This window comes from Gorilla gorilla, chromosome 1, assembly GCF_029281585.2.
Source record: "Gorilla gorilla gorilla isolate KB3781 chromosome 1, NHGRI_mGorGor1-v2.1_pri, whole genome shotgun sequence".
NCBI classification, from domain to species: Eukaryota; Metazoa; Chordata; class Mammalia; order Primates; family Hominidae; genus Gorilla; species Gorilla gorilla.
Genome location: NC_073224.2, coordinates 222,144,513 through 222,160,657, shown reverse-complemented (window position 1 = coordinate 222,160,657; position 16,145 = coordinate 222,144,513). Strand labels below are relative to the sequence as shown.

Sequence of the window (16,145 nt, the reverse complement as noted above, 5' to 3'; positions counted from 1 at the left end):
AATATTTGTTTACCCACTGTATTAGTCTGTTCTCATGCTGCTAATAAAGACATACTCAAATCTGGGTAATTTATAAAGGAAAGAGGTTTAATGGATTCACAGTTCCACTTGGCTGGGGAGGCCTCACAATCAAGGTGGAAGGCAAAGGAGGGGCAAAGTCACGTCTTACATGGCGGCAGGCAAAAAGCTTGTGCAGGGGAACTCCCATTTATAAAACCATCAGATCTCGTGAGACTTATTCACTATCATGAGAACAGTATGGGGCAAACAGCCCCCATGATTCAATGATCTCCACCTGGCCCCACCCTTGACACGTGGGGATTATTAAAATACAAGGTGAGATTTGGGTGAGGACACAAAGCCAAACCATATCACCCACTGTGTACAGGTAGTACACAGTGACTGGATTTGAAACCAAGTTTGGGGGCTAATTTTTAAAAATTGAAGTATAATTTATCTACAATGCAACACACAGATTTTAGTGTTCAGTATGATGAATTTTTACAAATGTATACAGCACCCCAATTGCAACAGAGAGTAATTTCCATTGCCTTAGAAAATTCCACTGTGCCCTCTTCCAGCTAAATACACCCATCTCCACCTGTTTTTTTTTTTTTTTTAATTTCTGTCACTGTAGGTTGCTTTGTCTGTTCTTGAACTTCATATTGTGAACAAATGTGAACCTGAAAGGGCCAGACCTTCAAGATGGATCCTGAGTGGCTAAGTGGGCTAGGCTCCGCTGTTCTTGCTTGTAATCCCATCACTTTGGTAGGCCAGGGTGGGCAGATCACTTGAGCCCCTGAGTTTAAGACCAGCCTGGGCAACATACCAAGACCCTGTTCTCTACAAAATAAATAAATATTAACCCCCCCCAAATAAGAATGGGTAAGTGGGCCTAAATTTAAAATAGAGTGAAGCAGCCACTTGCTGACTATGGTTACACAACTACCCTGACTTCCCCGGAAAACCTGCACCTTTTTATCTTTGGTACTTTCTCAGCTCACCTGAACCAACCAATCAGGGCTCAAGTGTATAAACCAATCAGGGTTTGGCTGTATCAACCAATGAGAGCTCAGCTATATTGACCAATCAGGGTTTGGCTGTATCAACCAATGAGAGCTCAGCTATATTGACCAATCAGAACTAAGCAAGTTTCAATCCTTCATTTGCACAACTTGATCTGATTGGGAACCTGGGCAGGAACTTTTGCGCCAAACCTGATCCTTCCCTCATTCTTGGGAACTCCCCTTCATTTTCCAGTGGAGGGTGCATCTCCAAGTTTGCAAACTGTTTTCTGTACTTTTAAAGTCTCTTTCCTCCAAATTTCTTTTCAGAGAACTTTTGTGCATAATGTAAATGGAAACTTACAGATTGTGCTGCTTTGCATCTGGTTTCTTTTACTCAGCATAATACGTATATGATTAATGCATTTGTTTTATGTATCGGTAGTTATTTTCTTTTTCACTGCTGATATTTCATTGTTGCTGGTTGTCAAATTATTGCCTCTCCGCTCCACATTCACCCTTCTTGCCTGCTTGGTAAAAATGGATCTGGGCCCTTTAAATTTTCTCCCTGGCCAGCAGGCATGCTGGGCTTTGCCAGTAGAGGGCGCCGGGGGGGAGCCCCAGCAGCGGGCAGGTTCCGCTTCCTGCTTGCCACGTGCTCACAGAGTAGGCTGCGGCACCACGTGCAGCCGCTCTCTTGCAGGCGTTTGCAGTGTGCAGCTGAGTTCGGCAGCTCGCACAGCACCCCTTTCAAGTTGTTTTGCAGTGGGTGCCTCTTGTGAGACACTGTTTCTGAGAGCAGCTTTTGTGGCATCTTACAGGGCAGATTTCTGGTACGTTCTAAAAGTTGAATTTCTAACTTTGGCTGGTTGTGGCCCCTGACTGTTCTTTTTTTTTTCTTTTGTCCTTCCTGTGGCACAGCCACGCCCTCTTAAGCAAGGCCTGGCTGTCAGCCCCCAAGGGTGTGTGTGTGGGGCACTTCTTTGTGGGGGTGGGGAGTGACAGGCCCTACCTCAGCCCAAGGGCTTTTCCTTAGGGACTTGATTTCAGCTTTCCGAGGAGACTCTTCCATAGCGGCTGTACCTCAGCCACATGTGTGGGACTGGGGGCCCTTCCTTGGGGGCCCAAGCTTAGCCCCTTGTGGGGGCACCGCCTGGAGGGGGGTTATCTCAGCCTGGTGGAGGGTCCCTTCCCTGGGGTGAGGGGCTCTTTCTGGAGGTCTCTATCTCAGCCTGATGTGGGGGTCTCTTTTTGGGGCTCTATTTCAGTCCTGGGGTGGGGGGCTGTTCCTTGGGGGCTCCACCTCAGCCCTGGGAGGGCTCTTTTTTTGAGGACGTTTTCTCTGTCACAGGTGGCAGGAGGGTGTCTCTTCGGGACTCTACCGCACCCCTCAGGGGCTTTTTCTTTGTGGACTTTATTTCAGCCCTAGGAGGGGACTCTTCCTTGGGGGATCAATCACAGCCCTGGGTAGGGGAGCCCTTCCTTGGTAGCTCTGGGAGCTCTTCTTTGGGGCTCTATCTTATCCCTTGAATAGGGGCTCTTCCCAGGGGGCCTCAGCCCTGGGGGCCTCTTCTTGGGAACTTTTTTTTAAACCTCTGGTGGGGGACTTATCTTTGGGGATCCTATGAAAGCCCCCAGGGGCTCTTTCTTGGGGACTCTACCTTGGCCTTCAGGGGTTCTTCCTTGAGAGCTTTATCCAGCTCTGGTTTGGGGGATTCTTAGCGGGGGGTTGTTTATCACAGCTCTGGATGGGGTCTGGTCTTCGGAGGCTCCATCTCAGCTCTGTGGGTTGTGGTCGCTCCTTGCGTCTGCTGTTTCTGTATTAATTATCGTTCTCTTTACTCCTTATCAGTCAATTTCTTGTTAATTCAGTTCTCTATTATAAGTTAATAATTCTTCATATGAAACTTTCCCTGTAAAAATCACTGTATGGTTTCCTTTCCTTGACTGGACCCAAACTGATACAGAATTGGTGTCAGGAATAGGTATCAGGAGATGGAACCACAGAGGTACCATTTTGGGGGTGGTTTTCTGGTGATTTTGGGCTTGGGTGTAGTGTCAAGTTCCTTGCCAATGGGAAATGGGGTGCTAGTTACCCAAGGCATGTGGTGACGTTATGTGAGTCTATCATTTGCGGTTAAGACAAAATGCCACCTGAGGCACGTCTGTTGGGAGCCAGAGTGATGCTGCACTTGACTGTGTGGCCATAATGAGGACTGTGAGAACTGTGGGGTGGGATGGATCCTTTTGAGGGCTCCTGTCTTCAAGGAACCAGATACTATGCTATGTTTAAAACATACATAGGCAGGCAGGGCACAGGCATGGTGGCTCAGGCCTTTAATCCCAACACTTTGGGAGGCTGAGGCAGGCGGATTGCTTGAGCCCAGGGGTTTGAGGCTGCAGTAAGCTATGATTGCACCACTGCACTGTAGCCAGGTGACAGAGCAAGACCCTAGCTCTAAAAAATAATAATATAATAAGAATTTGAAAAATGTGTAGATAATGACATAGAAAATGACAAGCCCAGGTCCATTAACTCTTCCTTCGAGCCACAGTCTGAGAATCAGACAGCTTCCATGGCAGCCCTTAAGGAAGTTCTTATTTCTTGCAGCCACAAGGCTGAGACTGCTGAAAATAAAACAAAAAATTTAATTGTGCTGGTTGCTGAATTATGACAACAGTTGGAATCACATCTCGACAAATTAGGACATGAATCGTGAAAGAATGGGGTCCTGAAACATGGAATGGGGACAGTTGTTGGACTCTGATGAAACCGACAATCTAAACTGCAAGTCACTCTGAGCCCACAGCCCCCCCTCCAACTTATCAAGTGGAAATACCTTTCCCTCCGCAGTGCTGGAGGAGACTGCTCTTCCTCTGTTAAGAAACCCTGTGATAATCTCGGCTGGAGCAGATGCCGTTCTCAAGACTCATCACAGCCACCTGCTGTTGTCACTAGCCCCTAGCTGTGGTCAGATCTCAGCATGTTCCACGGTGATGGGTATACACAGACCTAGGAGGAAACAGAAAAAGAACGACAAGACTGGTGACATGTATGGGAGTGGATTCTAAGGGTTTTAGATCCAGGAAGGCAGAATGTAACACTAGCCTGGGCTGGATGCATTGATAGGGGCACACTCATTAGAGGTTCTGAATTTGGCTGTTAGCTTCTGCAGCTGGAGGTGGCTCTAACAGCTTGGTTGGTTGACTGAAACTTGGACTTGACAGTAACCTGCAGTTAATGAGGGTTGTGATGTCATGATGTGGAAGAGGGAATCCAAAGGCTTGGGGAGACCGCAATGTTGGACTGCATGTATCATGTCTAATCTGCACTCCCCTGCTGCCACCACCTATGTTCCACAAGAAGGACCCAAAGACAGAGACATAGAGAGATCCATTAGTGAGGGAGCCCCTTTGTCCTTGAAATGCACGGTGGCTGCTCTCTTTTGTAGGCCACTGTGAATATAGAGGCTGCCTCCATTGAGATGGGCTCCCTGATTTCAGTGGGGATAAGGGGGTCCTGGAGTAGCAGATACCGAGGGGCAGCATTTCACTGTCAAGGACAAGGTGGGCACACATTGGAGAGGGTAGCAGGAATGTATGGGCAGGCAGAATGCCTTTGCCCACAGGGATTTCTAGTGGTGGTGAATTGATCAGAGTGTCTCTGGGAATGGAATAAGTGGGCAGCCTACTAGAGTATTATTTCATGTATTTTTATATGTGATAGAAAGTTCTAGGCCCGGTAGCCAAAACCTGGCAATTGATAGTCATGGCTTCTCATCCAGTTTCCAGACCCTAAGTCAATTCACAGACCCAGAATCCCTGGGTGGCCGGGTCCCCTTGAGGAAGGAGCCTGCATCATTGCCATAAATACTTATTGTAAATCTTCCTCCAAACCTTCCTCCAAAGGGACCTGTGACCATTTACCAAAATAATGGGGAAATGGACATACCCAGACAGTTCTGGAGTTACTTGGCACTCGCTCTGAACTGATGCTGTTTCCTGGGGATCTAAAATGCCACTCTGGCTCGTAAGTCAAAGTGGGGCTTGTGATGGTCAGGGATAGAGTCTTAGCTGTAGTCTGACTCTCAGTAGATTTGCTTGGTCCATGCCCACCCCGAAGTTATTTTCTGAGCTCCTGAATAAACAATTAGAGTAAGCACACTTGGTAATTATCCATTTTCTTCTCTCTTCTTCCCATTTTTGTTTTATATGCAAGTTTTTGGAAGTTGACTTTATAGTCTTTAGGTGACAGAATGTTCCATGGAACTGTGATCGGTATTTAAGTCGTAATAAATATAGTCCACGACGACTCCTGGGCCTATTAGTCTCCTTGTTTTGGGGAGTGAGTGAGAACTTATAAGGATGATAGCTGCATCTTTTTAGATAGAAATATGCAGTTGTGTTGTTGTACAGGACTTCAGTGGTGTGCAGGAGGATTCGTATGGAAGCTAAGTAGTCAAAGAGATGGGCTTTTCTGGTTATCAATTATTGCTTTTCTGTGTCCAATCACCCTTCTTGCCTGCCTGGTGAAAATGGGTCTGGGCCCTTTAAATTTTCTCCCTATCCAGGCAGCATGCTGGGCTTTGCCAGTAGAGGGCGCCGAGGAGCCTCTGCAGCAGGGACCTTCTGCTTCCTGGTTGCCACGTGCTCACAGGGCCTCCTCCTGCAGCACGTGCAGCCGCTCAGTGCTGGCTGCTGCCGTGCTCAGCAGAGGCCAGCAGCACCTTATTTTAGGCAGTTTTGTAGTGGGTGCCTCTGGTGAGACACCTCCTGTGAGCAGCTTTTGTGGCACCCTGCGGGGCAGATTTCTGGTAAGTTCTACAGGTTGGCTTTCTTGCAAGTTCTGCTGGTGTGCACCAGACCAACTTTTTTTCTCCCCCCATGTAGTGAGGCACAGCCATACCCTCTTCAGCAAGGCCTGGATATCAGCCCTCAGGGGTGTTTGTGGGAGGATGCTTGTTTCTGGGTGGAGGCTCCTCCTTGGGCACTCTGTCAGCTCAGGTTGAAGAACTGTTCTTTAGGGGCTCTGCCATAGCGCTGGAGTAGAAGCCTCTTCCTTGAGGGCTGGATGTCAGCCCTAGAGAAGGTGCATTTGCTTGATACTCTAGCTCAGCACTGGGTGGGGTGGGGGACTCTTGCTTCTGAGGGTCTCTTTCAGCCCTGGGGGGCAGCAGCTGCTCCTTTTATCTCCTAAACCTGTATTCTTCAGAGTTCCCTTTCCTTTCTAGCCAGTTTCTTGTTAATTCCACCTCCCATTATGGTTAATAATCCTTTATATGAAACTTACCTATTCAAACGACTGCGCAGCTTCCCCCTCCTAATAGGATGCAGAGTGATGCCCATTGTGCATACTGGCCACAGTTTGTCTACAGTTTTCCTGTGGACATTTCCAATTTGGGGCTATTATGAATAATCTGTGACATGTATTCTTGAGTGGATGGGCTTTTTTGTGTGGTGCGTTTTCATATCTCTTGGATAAATACCTCGAATGAGGTTCCTTTGGGAAGGCCAGGCCACAGGGCTTTCAATTTGTCTAGAGGGTGCTGAGGAGCTGCTGGAAGTTTTGTGGGTCTATTTTAAGTAACACTGATGGATTCGATGTGGATCTTAGAAGGAGTGAATGGGAGGGGAGATGCCAGTCTTCAGTTCCCCAGGTGAGGGTGGCAGCTCAAACTGGTGACTTGGTGTGGGACTTTGCTCCATCGTCTTTTTCCTAATCTGTGAAATGGGTTTTTCACAGGCATGCATAGGATCGTTGGCAGGACTGAGTGGGGTGATGATGCATGAGGGGCACTTGGCATGGGGCTGGCATGGAGCAGATGCACAGTGGTGGCAGCCAACAGGACTGCCATTTTTAGGTGTTTCAGGCAGGATGTCCTAGCTTTCCCCTGGTGCTAGCCATTATGTGTTCACAGTCCAAGAGCCCAGGGGGGTGGCAAAGGGTCTTGGTGCCCTGCTTAGAGACATCTCTGGACCCAGAAGGTGGGGCACAGCTGCCCGTTGCTGTGCAGTGCCGGGCACTTTCTGATGCCTTCTTGTGGCATCCCTCAGAGGAGTGAGTGGACAAGGTGGCTTTGGGTTCTGGGCACTTTGCCCAGCCCCCTGACAATCACCTCAGCTGGCATCTTGCCTGTCCAAGCCCCGAGCTGCTGTGCCCCAGCAAGTCAAGTGGCCATGATTAGTCAAATAAAATTTCCATCTGTTGAAGAATTTACGAGAGTTATTACTGGCTATAAAACCGATCTGAGGAGAAAGATGGATCCGAGGGGGTAAGTGCTTCTAATTATGTGCGGCAGTGACGTTTAAATAAGGTAGCACAAGTCCTTATTGGAGGGAGCCAGGTCCCTATCCCTCTCTGGGCCCAGAATGTGGCCAGACTGGTGGGGGTGGGTGCTTCACTGCAGAGGGAGGAAAGAGGAGCTACCCTATGCAAACTAGGGGACAGGGGTCATTGTGGCTTAATTTTTTTTTTTTTTTTTTGGTAGAGACAAGGTCTTGCTATGTTGCCCAGGCTGGTCTCAAACTCCTGGGCTCAAGCAGCCCTCCCGGCCTCCCAAAGTGCTGGGATTACAGGTGTGAGCCACTGTGCTTGGCCACTGTGGCATTTAGAAAGATCTTACATGCAAAAGGGCCTAGCGCAGTGCCTGGCATGCAGCAGTGACTTAATAAATGCATGTTTCTGCTTTACCTGCTTCCCTCCTACCTCCGGGGACTGAGCTGGGCCGCTTACTGGATGCAGGCAGTGGTCTCCCTGGGCCAGGCTCTTGTTGGCACAGACTGTGTGATCTGCCCAGGTAACCCTGCTGGGTCTTCATAGCTTCGACTTTAAAGTGGGACAATTAATTACCAAAGGAACACGGGGAAGGCAGGCTTTTGGGTATGTGGGCCCAAACTTGTTCTGTTTTTTTTGGGACCGAGTCTCGCTGTTTCACCTAGGCTGGAGTGCAGTGGTGTGATCTTAGCTCACTGTAACCTCTGCCTCTTGGGTTCAAGTGATTCTCCTGCCTTAGCCTCCCAAGTAGCTGGGATTACAGGCACCCACCACCATGCCCAGCTAATTTTTGTATTTTTAGTAGAGACGGGGTTTCGCCATGTTGGCCAGGCTTGTCTCGAACTCCCGACCTCAGGTGGTCCGCCCTCCTCGGCCTCTCAAAGTGCTGGGATTACAGGTGTGAGCCGCCGCGCCCAGCCCTGTTCTTAACACATGACTTAGCTCTAATGCCTCCAGCATCTAGGGAAGGAGATCACATCGTGGGTTTCTCCTCATCTCAGGTGGGAAGGTCTCGGGGGTCCATGCGCTCACCTGAGGTCACCTGGATCCCAGATGCTCCTGCTTTCTTGGAGGAATGTGGCTTTAAAAGGCGAACCCCTAACCTTCACCTTACTCAAGATACTGAGAACAAGACCACTTGGGAGCAAATGTGGCCTCCTGGTAGCTGGGGAGAGCCGTGAGATGGTTGGTGCTGGAAATTCTGCCTGGAGTCCGGCATAACTGAGTTCCCGGGACCCAGGGTGGAGACGAATAATCCCATCCCAGAGAGTCCGAGCCTTCAGATATAGGGCTCCGGGGCCTGAGACTCTGAGGTCGTGCAGCAAATTTGTGGCAGGTCCACTGACTGCTAGGCCAGGGGTCTTGTCGCTGGTCCACGCAGAAAGGAAGGATGGCTACTTTCTGTTCCTCCCCTGACCACCGCCCCATCAAGCACAGACCAGGCCCCACCCCCCTGGGCCATTTAAAACCAGAGGCCCAGGTGCTGTGGCCACGCTTTCAGACCGAGAGTCAGCTGTTAAAAGGCTCACACCTGGGCCAGGAGGCATCAGAATTCAGTCTTCCTGAGGCTCTGGCTCACCTCCAGGCAGGTAGGTCTCACCTTGGGTCCCTTTCTCTCTGCCAGGCAGCTTGAGTATGACTGTTTGGCAGTGGTTGTGCACTGTGTCTGGAGCCCCTGGTCCCCGATATCGAACCTCAGGGGGTTGGGCTGCAGGCGGGAGCCCAGGGGCCGGCATTTGTGGTGGGGCTGCAGGAAAAACCGAGCTTCTCTGGTCAGGTTGTGGCCTGTGTGGGTGGTCTTCTCCTTGGTGGCCCCCCCCCCCCCCCACAAGGCCTTGTTCCCCGGTGACTCCTGAGCTGTGGGCCCCAGGTGGCAGTGGAGGGGCTCCCAACTCTGGCGCTTTCTGCGTGGCCTCCCGGGGACTCAGTTTTCCTCTGCATCCATGGGGGTGGTAGGGCTGCCTGGTGGGGCCTGGGCAATAATGGAATGAGTGTGTGTGAGAGAGGGGGACCCCAGGCCTCTGATTCCTCGTTCGCCTTTTGGGGCCAGGCTAGGAGAAGCGGTGGGGAAGTGCTTACCTTGCCGTGGCAAGTTGATGTCTCTTGGACTGAGACCTTTGGGCCAGAGTGGCCTAGGTCTCTGGGAATTTTCATTTCATCCTGCAATGAAAGAGCCTGGCCTGTGGGTCCCCAGACACTGTGGGCTCTGGGACAGCTATGGAATTTCTGTCTTTGGATGGCTTCTATCGTGCTGAGGGATTCATTCTGTCTGGGTTTCACGTTGTTTAAAACCAGGTGGGCTGGGGAGCGGGAGTGTGGGGGGGGCTGTGTTGATGCACCCCTGTGTTGGCCCCGAGCTGGCCCAACGCTCCTCTGACCTCGCTTTCAGACCGTAGAGTCAAGTGACGGGGTAGCGTGGGGGTGCTTTGGGGTGTGGTCTTTAGAAAGCCTCCCCGGAGGTGCTGGCATCCCTGGTTCCCTCTTAGTCATAATATGTGACCTCCATGGCTTTCCCATCTCAAACTCAGGGTGGAGTGGGTCCCTCAACCCTTTTCCCCACTTCTGCGGGACCCTCGGCCCCTCCCCGTGTCCCCTGCCTCCAGCCTGGAAGGAGGTTCTGACGAATTGGAGGGCTGCAGATCCCCCTGCTGGCTCGACAGCCTTTGTAAGCAGCTCATTACGTTTTCCCCATCCTATTCCTCATTAGCCGCAGGTGCTCTCCATGAGAGGGTTGCCAGGATTTCTGCGTTTTGGTGGCACCTGGAGCAGGGGAAGGCTTATGGCAAAATGTTCCTTAGTCTTTTCTCCCCCATTCCCTCCCCCTGCAGAAAAGGATGAGCGGTTGGGAGCCTTGGGGCTGACAGGTTTTGTGAGTGTGCAGTGGGGGCTTCCGCCCTCGGGAAACAGGGGTTGGCCCTCTGGAAACAGGGGTTGCGATGGAGCTCCATGCTTTACCGGCTGATGACTCAGCAGGTCTGAGCCTCAGCTTCCCGTTTACTAAATGGGCTAACTGGGACAATGATTGATCTAGTGCCTTCTATCATGATAATCATTATTTTTGATAATATGTCCCAGACAAGAATAGCAAAGGTTGGAAAGCAGCTCTGTGTTGAGCTGAGCAGGGCTCGGGAAACCCCCGTGGGGGTGGGGGTGCTGGTGCTTTCATGGAGGCAGAAGCCTCTGGCTGGTCCCTTCCCTTGGTGGGCAGCTATGGTCCAGTTCCTGGCTGACGGTGGGGCTGGCCTTAGGTGTGACGCAAGGGGTGGGCAGAGGCCAGGGAAGCTGCTCTGTATCCTGCAGTGCACAGGCCGGCCCCTGCTGCAGACAGTCATCCTGCCTCAAATGTCAACAGTGCTCAGGTTGAGACACCCTCAAGCTCCATGCCTGGCACATAGTTGGCTCTCTATAAAGCTTGGATGAACACCAGTGGGCAAGCCAGGGGGGACTGGTCATAAAGTCAGCCTGAAAACTGGGGGTTCACTTCCTTCCAGCCCAGTGTTTCTTCCTATTGCTCTGTTAGGCATGGTCAGGAATGCTACGAGGTTCTGACAGGCAGCTTCCAGTCCTGGGTACCCTTGGAGGTGGGGTTGGTGATGCTGTGACTTCAGCAGCCTAAGCTCCTGGGCCCCCCCCACCCCACAGCATCTCTCATCCTGATGCCTATTGGGTTCAGCCTCGGCCTCCTTGTCTCGCCCCCACGCTGTTGATGATCCGCCAGCCCCACTTGGCATGCCTGATGTGGCCTGAGAGCCTGGGTTTTAATAGCTGAATATTTCTTTAAAAGAAATTCCACTTGTCTCGAGGCCTGCGTTCCTCCAGCGTTGCCTGCCTGGCTCCCCGGGGGAGTTCACGCAGAAACTGATGTGTTAACAGGCTGCAGTGTCTCCCTTTCCATCTCTCCATTTAGCCTCCCTTGGAGATGGCCTGGTCGCTGGCTCTCTGTGCCCTTGCCCAGTGGCTCAAGATGGCACATGACTTGGGGCCCCCGGATCTGGGTAGGGGGGCTGTATAGACACCAGATGTTGGAATCCACCCAGGTAAAGCCACCATGATGCACAAGTCCCAGGTGCCAACTGTGCAGCGGTTGGGGGCTCCAGCCAGAGCAGAGTTGGAAGGGATGCTGCTGGAATCCAGCTTGTGGGGAGATGGTACCAACTGGAGGTGCTGGACGCTTCCTTCTTTGAGATGAGCAGGCAGCGATCACCGGGTCTGGGGCTGTGTGGAGCAGGTTGGGGCTGGCCTTCCTCCTCTGGGTCCCTGAGTGTGGTGGGCCTGAAGGAAGAGAAACATGTCAACTTGGCTGTCCAGGCCAAGTGTACTAAAGAGTAACCTCCACGTGGGCAGGGATTTTTATCTGCCTTAGTTCACTGTGGTGTCCTGGTGCCTAGGAGAGCGCCTGGCATGGAGGCCGCACTGTCCCCCACTCCTTGCCTCCAGACCACCTCTGCTTGAGCTCTACCTACAGACAGGACCCTGTGCTTTTTACACATTAACTCATCAGACACTCGCAATAACCATATGGAGTTGGTGTAATAACATACCCATTTGACAGGTGAGGAAACCGAGGCCCAGGGAAGTGAGGTAACGTGCCCAAGCCCCTCTCCATGGCAGGCTATGTAGCATCTCTTAGGTCTCAGCTCGGGGTTCCCCTCTTAAGAGGTCTGACCAGAGCCCTGGCTCCATTCCACACACGATGTCATTGTTGCTCCCTCGTAGCACATGTCACCCGGCTCTCTATAAATGTCTGATTCACTCACTTATTCACGATCTGTCTCCACTCCCCGGAATGTGAGGTCTCTCAGGACAATGTCTGGCCCCTTGCAGGGCAGAGCTGACTGGTCTGACCTGACATCTGTGCTCTTACCCACCAGGCTTTCCTGCCTGCCTGGTTTGATGAGCCGTGGGTTCATTACATCTGGCATAGGCACCGTTTCCCGGGTCCTAGGATGTGAGGCAGAGGTTCCCTCGAGACCTCTCTCAACTCCCAGGGAGTTAAATCTCACCCCAGGTTTTAGAGCAGCCAACTTCCCATGGCCTGCCCTCCTGCAGAGTAATTACTGTAATTTTCCCAGTGTCACCCTCAGCCTTTGGATGATACTGTGACCGAAATGTGAGAAGCAATGACACCCCGTGACACTCCCAGCCCTTGTAATTGAGGCTTTGAAAGCACTGCTGACGTCTCCAAAGGCATCTGGGTGCTCCACAGCTGTGATGGAGGTGGGACCTCTGAACCCTGGCTTTTTGACTTTGGCTGCTTTGCAAATGTAGTGACTAATAGATGTGATGTGTTGATTCACTCCCCTGTCTTCCCAAAATTGCGTTCACATCCCTGATCCAATCTGGAGCCTTGTAGCAGCCTCGTGAGGCTGGGACTGGTACTTTGGCCCTGACTTAATAGGCAGAGAAGTTGTGCATTCCTTGAAATTGTACAGCGTATGAGTGGCAGAGCCTGGCTCAAACCCGGGTCTTCTGCTCCCATGTCACACACACTCTGTCTGGGACCTCTTCTGTGCAAATATCCCATTCAAGAGGGCCTCCTGATTATTCTACCACTATCTAAAGTTGGTTGCAGAGTAGCAATAGCAAAAGCAAAAGTCATAACCTTGGGCGCTGACAGCCTGTCAGGCACTGTCCTAATTGACTTGCCGTGTGTTAATGCACTTATTCCTCCCTGAAGCCCACTGTGGTGGGGGCTGTGATTATCCCCACTTTACAGATGAGGAAACTGATGCCCAGAGAGGGTATACTTAGCCCAGGACTGGGAGCCATAATGTGATGGAGCTGGGATTGGAACCCACGTAGTCTTCAGAGACCAAGCTTTGACCATACTGCCATATGAATCATCTAGAAAGCCATCATTCCTGGAACGCACTGCATTTTTTTCTCAGGGGTGTTCATTTGTTCATTCATTCCTAAGCTATGGTTGAATGAATGAATGAATCTATTATGTACTGACCGTTGTTCTAGGTGCTGAGGATTCAGTCCTGGGCAAAACAGACAAAGTTTTGCCCCCATGCAGTTCCATTCTAGTTGGGAGAGACAAGATAAGCAGATGATGAATGTGGTTTCAGGTTGGGAGAACTATGGAGAACAATGAATGGCAAGGGAACAGAGAGTGATGAAGAAGGTGACTTTGGCCACAGTGGTCAGGGACGGGGGAAGCAGACACCTGAGGGGGAAGCGAGACGGGTGAGCATCATGAGGAAGGGGTTCCAGGCAGAGAGCAGCGTCTGCAAAGTCCCTGCGGTGGGACTGTCGAGGCCTGCTCTGGAAACAGTGAGGAGGGCATCAGGAGGTGAGGTCAGAACGGTAAGAGTGAGGAGATGCTGGGGTTGCATTGGATGATAGGATCCGACTTCGCTGCTGGGGACAGAGCCGGGGGATGAGGCGGAGGCAGGGGGGCCAGTGTGGGGGCCGTCCCTGTGGTACAGGGGAGAGATGATGCTGGCAACTTAGCCTCAGGGTGTTTCTAAAGAGTCTCTTCTTAGATATCGCTCTCTTCCCTTTCCTCTGCACATCCTTCTCTCCCGGCTAAGACCTTCCCTGCTCTCCTGGGGGTTGAGTTTGGCCTTGTCTAAGCCCGTGGCTGGGTGCATGGCTCCCGGGCACTGCTCTTTTGTGGCTGCCTTGTCCAGTGGTTTTTTGGTGCGCAGTAAGCCCTTTGCTTTTTGGGTATTGACTGTAGATCAGTGCTCACCACGTTTATCCTCCATAGGTGCTTTATTATTATTTTTGGCATCTGCAGAAATACCTGCTTTATGTGTTGCCTGCTCAGTTATGTCTCATTGTTGCCTTTATTTACTTATTTCACACGAGACAATGCCCTTGCTTGGCTTCTCGGCTCAGTCGGATGCCGTGACTGCTGACACGGGAGGAATGACGCTGCGTTACTCAAGCAGGTGACAGTGTGGCTTTTCTCGAAAGCATGAGGCCCCAGCCTCCCTGGGTGTGCAGAATGGGTGCTCGTGAATCCCTCTGGTGGGACTGGGTGTCTGTGGGTTCAGTCCTGGGGGGCAGGGGTGAGCATATATGTGATGTGGAGTTTTAGAGAATCAGTCAGGGCTCCGTGTGTGTAAGCAATAGAAATTGCCTCTGGCCAACTGCAGCAGAAAAGGAATCATCAGAAGGAAACTCTTGTATCTGAAGTTGGGCCAAAAGACTGGCTGGGAAAAGGTGGGAACCCAGCTAACTCTGGTCGGGAATAGGGTGGCGGGCAGATGGGGGTGGGTGGGTGGTGTTTCTAGCAAGATCTGCTCAAGGCCCTCTGGGGACCCCACCAGGATGGGTGGCTCCAGCCAGCTTGAGAATTTTGCAAGACTGGAAATCCATGTACCCAGAGAGAGGGGACCTAACTGGTGGGGATTTGACCTTGTGGCCAGGCCTGGCCTGGCAGTGTGCAGGGCTCATGTTCAACAGTCCTGCCAAGACTGCAGTTTGGGGAGAGGATCACTCCTGGAAAGGAATTTTGGGGTGCTGGTGTCAGAAGAAGAGAGGCTGGGCACTTGGCTGCTACAAGTACCTCCTGTACCCTAAAAGAGCCACACATGTGAGCTGTGTTTTGGTCTTTTAAGATGCTAAGGATGGAGGATATCATCAAATGGAATGTTAAAGTACAGGACCGAGTTCCTCTGAGCCAGTGAACGGGCTGGGCTCAGAGTGCAAGAGAGGTTCCCAGGTCTGGGGAAGTTTTGGACACAGTGATCTGGCTGGGCCTCTAGGGCTGGGTTGCCTGGAATAGGAGGGGCGTTTGGGGAATGGAGCTCTGAGTCAGGCTCACTGCAGGGGCAAAGGCCTGGAGGCTGGGTTTGGTGGAGGTGAGGGGCAGAGTTGCTGACTCACTGCTAGGGAGTGGGGAGTGAGGCTGGAGCTGCAGGCTGAAGATGTCTTTGGACACCAGGCTGAGGAGTGTAGTCTTGGGAGGGTAACTGTGTCAGGAAGCAGAGCAGGAGGAGTGGTCCACTGTTTCGTGACATCCCTCCTATGTGCCTGACACTATACTAAGTGCTTTGTTGTAGCCTGTTTAACCTACCGATGCTGCTATTTCCCTTTTATACAGATGAAGAGACGGGGGGTCAGAGAGGTTAAGTGACTTGGACAAAGTCACATAGTGAGTCAGTCGCAAAGAAGGTCCTGCTTCTTGCTACGTCGCCCAGGCCTGGCCAATATTCTCTGCTGGTCTGTGTTGCAGAATCGCCAGCTGTGAAGTCAGGCAGCCTGCTGATCTGTCCTGTTGAGCGACTTGATTCTTTTCCTTCAGACTTCCCTTCCCCAGTATCCCTAGAGCACATTGGGCATGGCTGTGGGCTGGCAGGGGTGGCAGAGTGTAGGGAGAAGGTCTGGGGAGACTTTCTCCTTGTCACTGCAGGGCTGTTTCTCTTCTCTCCGTTTCTTCTGTAAAGAGCTGGTACAAAGCTAGCAAAATCAGAGTCAGCAGAAAAATCTAATTTTCACCTTAGACACGTTTGTAGCTGGTAGATAGTAACCCACCTTCTAGACTTTCCTTCCAGACAAGGCTGAGCTGAGTCCTGCCCTGGACATTGGGAGACCCGCTCTGTCACGAATTCCCTGCCTCTTGTTAGGCAAGACAGTTCTTCTCTGTAAGCCTCAGTTTGTCCACCAGTAAAAAGGGGGTGGTGGTGATCGTGGCGGGGTGTTACAAGCCCACATGCCTGCAGGGGCCCTCCAGGAGAGACAGAGGCATGAAATAAACCAGGCGCAGGGCAGAAGAGGGCATGGGAATACAAGGGGCCTGGTGGGCACGTGCTCAGCTCATAGAGTCAACCCCAGCTCAGGGCCAACCAGCTGTTGCTGTGTAGGGCTTCTTGGGCCACATCTTTGGATTATTTTCAAGAAAATCCAGAAATCTG

The 16,145-nt window shown here is 51.6% G+C and overlaps 1 protein-coding gene across 2 annotated transcripts in view; it reads left to right on the top strand.

Moving 5' to 3' along the window:
- The first annotated feature begins 1,597 nt into the window (after window positions 1-1,597).
- Window positions 1,598-16,145, top strand: part of ACTL8 (actin like 8) — a 71,525-nt gene continuing 56,977 nt past the window's right edge. The window contains exon 1 of one of the 2 annotated variants that reach the window (XM_004024772.5): window positions 1,598-1,837. The gene's annotated coding sequence lies outside the window, so the exon portion shown is untranslated. Of the gene's footprint in view, window positions 1,838-5,641; window positions 5,819-16,145 lie in introns of those variants that run through there. The other variant, XM_055354269.2, reaches the window with a different exon arrangement.